Source organism: Trichechus manatus, unplaced genomic scaffold (assembly GCF_000243295.1).
Source record: "Trichechus manatus latirostris isolate Lorelei unplaced genomic scaffold, TriManLat1.0 scaffold00122, whole genome shotgun sequence".
Taxonomy (NCBI): Eukaryota; Metazoa; Chordata; class Mammalia; order Sirenia; family Trichechidae; genus Trichechus; species Trichechus manatus.
Window position 1 is genome coordinate 5,678,382 of NW_004444058.1, and position 6,000 is coordinate 5,684,381.

Below are 6,000 nucleotides of genomic sequence, written 5' to 3' on the forward strand. Positions count from 1 at the left end.
CAGTGACATGGATTGACACAATAGCCACAACGATGGACTCGAACATCCAGTCAGTCATGAGGATGACACAGGACCAGGCAATGTTCCTTCTGCTGTGCCTTAGGTCTCCATGCGTAGGAGTCGGCAGCTAACAAGATGTGGTGCAGGGAGGGGAGTGGGAGTCCTTGGAACTCTGACCTCCCCCCTGAACTAGTCCTGCTCATTATCCCCCCACCCACCTGGGGCTTGGAGGTGCCTGATCAGGGACTTCACCTAAGAGGGGGCCCACCTGGAGGAAGGACTGGAGGCCACCACCCAGAGAAGAGGGGTGGGGATGTCCCATCATGGCCACCAGGGGTCGCCCCAGCCTGCAGACCTGGCTGCCACCCATAGATGGCCCAGAACTTGGGAGGCTGGGGTGAGGGGAGGTCAGAGACCCAGGCAAACGTGTCCTAAATCCGGAAGCCAGCAGGAAAAGGCCCCTCCTTCTGGAGTTAGCCAGAGCTGGGGGCCTTGGATCCTCGCCTGGGACTGGGAAGGTGCCCTGGAAACCACCTTACCACATGGCTGTGGGGTCCAAGGGCTGATCTGTGTAAAGAGCCAGGGTCAGGCAGAAAATGGGCCCTGTATCGTTATTATTATTAATAATAATAATATTATTATTAATGTACTGATTTATTCAGCTGGCTTAATTTTATCCATACCCACCACACCCCTGAAAATCAGTGCTGGGGATGGAGGGTACTAGGGAGCCATAGTAGGTGTGCAAGCAGGAAGGGCACAGTCAGATCTGGTGTCAGAGAGAGTTAGGAATAGAGTGAGGGCAAAGGCTGGAGGCTGCGAGCCCGTAGGGAGGCCAATGGGCAGGGAATAGATGAGAGAGGATTCTGGGCTACTGTGGGGAGAACCAGCCCAGGTCCTGGGTTGCCCCAAAGCTCCCTAGCTGTCCAAGGTTGCAGATCACAGTCTTCAGTGGGACCTGCCTCTTGGACTCCACAGTCAGTCCCTGGCCTCTCCTTACTCTGCTCTGTCTCCCGGTCTCTGCCTAATTCTCTGTGTCCATTTGCCTCTGAGCTTGTGTCTCTTATCACTGCCCTGGCTGCCCCCATCCATGATCACCCTAGGGCCCTCCTCTGGGCAGAGACAGCGGCAGGGGCAGAGAAGAGAAGCTCCAGAGCTGCCATTGGGGTGAGAGGGCACCTGAGATGGCAGCAGCCTGACCCCACCAGCCTCCCAGTTCCAGGCAAGAACATAGACCTATTTTTCAGCTGGGAACACAGAGGCCCAAACAGGACAGATTGCCTCCCCAAAGGACTCTCTTTGTCTCCTCTGTCACCTCCGTAAACACAAAACTTAACTTCACTTAAATTTAATCAAAAACCAAACACATTGACGTAAAAGCAGACAGCTTTCTGAACTTCACCAAAATTTTTCTTCACCAGAAATATCACTTCCTCAAGCATGAGATTTCTTTCAAGACCTCATGTCTCCATGGACTTTGGTTTCCGTTTCCAGGTAGTGACAAAGTCGACTCCTTCACGACAGTTTTTCCTTCTCTGTCCAAACAAACAAATAAAACTAAATTGATTTTTTTTAATTAAAAAAAAAAAGTTTAAAACTGAGGCGTGATTTTGTGATGACCCTTCAAAGGAATTCAGAGGGATTAATGTGCAAAATTTCCTGTGAACGTGACAAATTGTTTTCAGGAAAAAACCAAATGTGCACACCAGGGGGAACTGACCAGGGCCAACACTAACTTCAAGTGAATCACAGACCAGTCACTTGCCCCGCCCTCTGGAGTTATCTGGCCAGGGACATGGACAGATTGTTTACAGAATGCCTGATTTTAGACACGGTTGGCAAGGTGTCAATAGGGACAATTTCTTTGGAAGACAAATTGGTGAGAGCTGGGACTCAGCGATATTATTTCTGTGGATTTGATTTAAAATTGGAAACAATCTAAATGCTCATTGATAGATATTATGGTAAACGTGCATGGAGAAAACCTAAACATCAGGTAGAAGGAATCAACAGAGATCAAAGATGTAATGTTGAGCAAAAAAGTGCAAACTTCATAATTGCCTTTTCCATTAAAAACAAAAAATCTAGCTAATAAAACCAAACCAAAACCAAACTTGTTGCAGTCAAGTCGATTCCGACTCATAGCAACCCTGTAGGACAGAGTAGAACTGCCCCAGAGGGTTTCCAAGAAGCAGCTGGTGGATTTGAACTGCCAACTTTTTGGATTAAAAAAAGAAACATTACAAATCAAAGATGTGAGATCAAATTGGCAAAAAAGAAACCGAACAATGTTTTTGAGCTTGAAACAAACTACTTTAGTATGCATATTTAAGACTCTGATTCGTATACTCTCACAATTGCTCAAAATTGTACCACATCATAATGATCAGGTCTAGGGTAGCTTTTTGGTTTTCTGGGAGTTCATGATTGCCTTTCTTTTTCCTCGTCAACAGGCATTGCATTCATACATACATACATGCAATACCGTCAATATATCATGGAAGATAGTGTGTTAATTTATTAGAATAGTGTATTAGTGCCATAACAAAGTATCAAAAACTAGGCAGCTTAAAACAACAGAAATTTATTTTTTCACAGTTCTGGAGGCCAGAAGTCTGAAATCACGATTTTGGTGGTTTGGTTCCTTCTGGAGTCTCTGAGGAAGAATCTGTTCCATGCCTCTTTACTAGCTTCTGATGATGGTCAGCAATCCTTGGCATTCCTTGGCTTGTAGATTACTACAGTATCTGCCTCTGTCTTCACATGGCCATCCTTTCTCTGTCCCTCTCTCTGTGTCTATTCTCCTCTTTTATAAGGGCACCATTCATATTGGATTAAGAGCCCTGGTGGCACAAATGGTTAAACGCTCACCTGCTAACTGAAAGGCTGACAGTTTGAACCCACCCAGTTGCTCCAGGGGAGAAAGATCTGGCAATCTACCTCCATAAATATTATGGTCAAGAAAACTCTATGGAACAGTTCTGCTTTTGGAAGAGGCTGCATAGGTCCAGCTCACCATTATCACTCCCCATTGCTGACCCCACATTGTCTCATGATCTTGTTTTTCCCTCCTGTTCCAGTCTCTATAAAAAGTTTAAGATTAATTGATGTTCCTCCTTGGAGGGTAGAAAATAAGTGACAATGATCTAGGAATGACAAACCAAACAAAGCACCCGTCTTGGGGCAAGAAAACCAGGATGTCACCAGATAAACCCCAAGACAAGATTAACTCATCTGGGACGTGACCATCTCAAGGGGGAAAGAACACAAATTTCTAAGACCCATAATCCTGTCCCTATAAAAGCCTTCAGCCGATCTCCAGTGGGGTAGAAGGGTTTTTGAAGGAATCTACTCCCCTCTGTCTCTTATATATCAATATATAATAAAACTCTTGCTATTCACCTCACCCCTGTCTCAGAATTGGCTATTGTGGCAGGGTGCTCCAATCCATGTTACTGTGGTAACGAATTTGGCGGCCCCTACGGGGAGCTCCAGCTGCTTGAGACATGGTGGCCCCGGGGCAGGGCCTGGGGCTGATCGATGGCTCTCCCAACAAGGGGCCGTGAGAGGTTTCATTTGCCTCTGGGGAGACTATCAGCCAGACCTGGATCTGCCACGGCACCGCCAGTCCCGAACCGCGCCAAAAGAGGTGGGTGAAAGAAAGCAAGACCTGCATAGAAGGGATCCCAAGGTGAGTCTGCGACTCCTGTCCCTGTTGCACTCCGGGCCGCGGCGGTTAGGGCAGGCCTGAGGGTTCTGGAGCGAGAACTGAGCCCTTGGTTTCTGAGGCAGGAGGCACCTAAGATGACTGACCCTGTGAGTAGACTCGCAAGAAGCGACTCCTGGTGACTCTAGAGTCCTGGTTCAGGGTGTGTGTGAATGCTCCTGGGATTGTCTGGGAGGTTGAGGCTGCCAAGATCACTTTTGTCATGTGAGTGGGATCACATTTTGTGTTTGTTTGTTGTTATTTATGTGTACTTATCCCTGTGAAGCCCCAGTGTTCTTGTGTCGTCACGTTAACCCTTACCTGTATAAAACCTGTCAGCAGATTCATGAATATTTTTGGTTCCAGCTTTTTGTTTTCTTTTTAGTTTTGAGAAAAATGTCTCCAAGGAGGTTGGGGGCCCAGAATAGGAAGTAACCTAAGCTAAGTATTATATGAAATGTGTTTTATTAGAGGAAAAAGAATAATTTTGTCTTAAAGTAAAAGTAACAGTTCCAGAATAGTAAAAAAGAAAGAAATTAGTTACATTTTGCCTTTCAAAATGCCTAGGTCAACTTAAATGTATATAAATGTCTTCCATGAATCAAGAGAGTGAGGGCAGCGCAAGATCAGGCCTCCTCAGCCCCCAACCCCAAGTCTCCCAGGTCGTGTAGCTCCAGGGAAGCTTTTAAAAGACCTTTTCCAACTAGGTGGAGGCTCTTTTAAGACAAAAATTTAGAAAAATTGCTGCTTTGCTATAGTTATCTGAAACTGGGTGGATCCCAGTCATAAAAGAACTGTAAACAAGTTCTCTCTATTATAGGGAAACTCTAAGAGCTCAAAAAAAAAAAAAAAAGAAAGAAATCACAACGAGACACTCCTGAAATGGCCTAGAATAATGTTTCCCACAGTAGCCAGGGACTTAAGGTTATATCCATATCAATGAATTGGTCAATTGAGCCGAGACCTTGCGATTTCCAAAGCCAGTTAATAAAATCTTTAAGGGCTAAAATTAGATTGGTAAAAATATGAGAAATAGTAAAAGTTAAATGAAAATTAGAATATCTAAACAGACTTTCTTTCAACAACAGTTATATTTTATTATATACAGCCTTAAAATAATTCCCAAGACATTTTATGTAACTTATTGATATTAAATTGAGTTCATAGATATTTGTCATAATTTAAGCTTATATACTTTGGCTTTTTATGCCACAAGAAGAAGAATGTATATATAGTTAAGTCTGCAAATGAGTGTGTTCATTTTTGCCATTTTAAAAGAATGTACTATAAGAGGTAAGCAACGAAGACAACATTTAAGAGATTTATTGAAAAAGAAATTTATTTGATGGATGGTCAAAGGTTTTATCTGTCTGACTAAAGTTTAATGGTTTAATTTATAATTTATGAGATTTTTATGAGCTTTAATGTTAAATAGCATGTAAAACAAAGAATTGAGTTTCTTGCTGTTAAAATAACAAAGTTTTATTTGATTTCTGAGGTGAAGTGTTAATTTATTCTTTGTGTAATGCGCCTCGAAGACAAAGGTTTGGTTTCTAATTAGAATAAAATTCCTGAGTCGAAAACCGAGCCACATGGCTTTAGAAAAAAAAAAAGCTAAGGTTTTTTGTTTTTTTTTTACCTTTAAAATCTTTGGTTAAATAACTTAAGTACTGTTTCACAGTGACCTATAATCAACTCCTGACAACTCTGAAACTCCATGGAAAGCCACACAAAAAAGTTTTCATAAAGGAAAAGTGCTAAAAAGATTTATTTAACATGTTATATGGAAAGTGTTGTGAAAATCAAGAGACACGCCTGATTCTTGTTGAGTTAAAATTTATATGTTAGTATTTCCTCTTATGTTTTTGCCTCGTATTAGACAGCAAATACATAATATTATGTCATAATTTTATCATTGTATCTTTATTGTTAACTTGGTCACAAATTTATTTTTGAATCTAGCATAATCAAAGCCAATAGTTTAACTGAAGAATCACATCATTTATATATGAAGCTTTTTTTTATTACTACTCTGGTATTTAGAGACTTGGTATATTCTTAACATATCCTGACTATATGGTATTTTGTCTTGAGATTATTTTGTATCACATCTAAAGCTCTTTAAAAATACGGTTAATAATGTAGAACATAATTCTAACTCACAGAAAGAAGACCAGATTTACTGGCCTAAAGGAGACTGGAGAAACCCCGAGAGTATGGCCCCCAGACACCCTTTTAGCTCAGTGGTGGAGTTACCTCCGAGGTTCACCGTTCGGCCTGGGAGTGGACAGCCC